General features: G+C 37.6%; 1 protein-coding gene across 1 annotated transcript in view; it reads left to right on the plus strand.

The window, feature by feature from the left end:
- The window catches only part of LOC114398537 (putative exosome complex component rrp40), a gene marked incomplete at its 5' end in the record, with an annotated part of 24,390 nt that extends 23,154 nt beyond the window's left edge, over positions 1-1,236 (plus strand). Inside the window, one exon of the mRNA XM_028360723.1 lies at positions 850-1,236. The remainder of the gene's footprint in view (positions 1-849) is intronic.
- Between the last annotated feature and the right edge of the window lie 543 nt (positions 1,237-1,779).

A 1,779-nucleotide genomic window follows, 5' to 3' on the forward strand; every position in this document is an offset into this window, starting at 1 on the left:
TAAGTAAAATGGCTTAAGCACGTCAACATGGGGTATAAAAAGTAAACAAAACGAGAATAAAAATGCACGAAACATAATGTGGACCACTACGGGTACATAGAATGAATCGAAAAGCTTGGTTCAAGGTACTTACCCGTTGAAGATCGAAGAACGATGAAGAACGAATGAAGAACGTCGAAGAACGGTTGAAACCTTTGCGAGATTCCTCACGGAAAACGTTACGGAAACGTTTCGGAAGAGCCTCGGCTTAGATTTTCTTCACGGAAACAATTTTTCCAAGCAAATTCAAAAGAGAGAGAAGTGCCTAAGGGGCTGGACCCCTTCCTTCTTCATTTCCTCCCCTATTTATAGCAAAATAGGGGAGGTGGTTGCCGCCCAGCTCGCCCAGGCGAGCAGGGTTGCTTCCTCCAGAAGCAACCGCCTTCTGGAGGAATCTTCTGGAGGGCCCAAATGGGCCTGGGTGCTATTTGCACCCCCATTTTTACTAAGTACACCCCCCTCTGCTGTTTTTTGGTGATTCTTTTTCGTAAAGTTACGGAAACTTACGAATTTCGTAACGATACTTGTTTTCTTTCCGTAATGTTACGGAACCTTGCGGATTACATAATCATCCCCTTTTTGACTTACGGAATGTTGCAGAACCTCACTTAATTATGCAACGATGCTTCCATTTGATTTCCGATGTGTCACGGAAACTTACGGATTGTGCATCAACATTTTTTTTGGTTTTTTCGGCATGTCCTGGAATTTCATAAATTGCCTAATGATGGGTGCCAAGCACCTCACAAGGACCAAAGAATGGTCGCATGTCATCAAGCAAAGGTCCCCGGACGAAATTAGGGTATGACAGCTATTCTTACAGTCCCTTGTGATTTCAATTTCACAGCATAATACTTGTTTTGAAATTGTCATCTTATGCCATTTCCAACTCATGAAGTACATTCTTAATACCTTTTATGTGCTACCAAATACCAATGCTTCTGCAGGGTGAGCACTCTCCACTAGACTACCACCGCTAGCTAAAGGGCACAAAGGATTATCAACACCTTCATGTTTAATGTGACTTACAATGATATTTATGATAAGAATTTAGAAGTTCTTCGTTACTAGGAGTTTAATTTTCTGGCTATATCATTCTTTTTCTCTGCTTAGTACAATAACATAGTCTACTAGGTGAGGTTGGCTACATGAATTGTATGATATCATTAGTCTCCACATATTATCTGAATAGAAAATTAGTCCTCATCTTTGTTATTTATATTGTTCATATGTAAAATCTAATACTTGCAATATTTTTCTAATTTATAAGAAATTATACTCTACTCTGTTGGTTAATTTGAAAATCGAGATGATACTGGATAAATCTGAAGTCGTGTATAACACTTTCAGATTGAATCAAATTTCGGGGTTCAACCAAAATTGTTCAATCGGATAAAATCAAAAGATTATAATTCAAGAGTTTTGTTTGGGTCTTGTATGTTTTGTCACCCCATTATGCTTTCTAAACCAGAATGATTATTTATGATCAAAGAACAGGTGGTTTTTGGCGGTTGATGGAAGTTTTTTTCTTTTTTAAAAACTACCGTTGATGGAAGTTTTAGTAACTTCCATGTAACTTCCAAAATTTGATGGAAGTTTTAGTAACTTCCATGTAACTTCCAAAATTTGCCTAAATCGAACATCTCGTTATTACATTAAAACAAGCGTGCACTCTTATTTTAACATAATAAAGAGATCAATTACACTAAAATGTCCAACAAACCTCCCCCATTTTAGTGT

This window comes from Glycine soja, chromosome 19 (genome assembly GCF_004193775.1).
Source record: "Glycine soja cultivar W05 chromosome 19, ASM419377v2, whole genome shotgun sequence".
NCBI lineage: Eukaryota > Viridiplantae > Streptophyta > Magnoliopsida > Fabales > Fabaceae > Glycine > Glycine soja.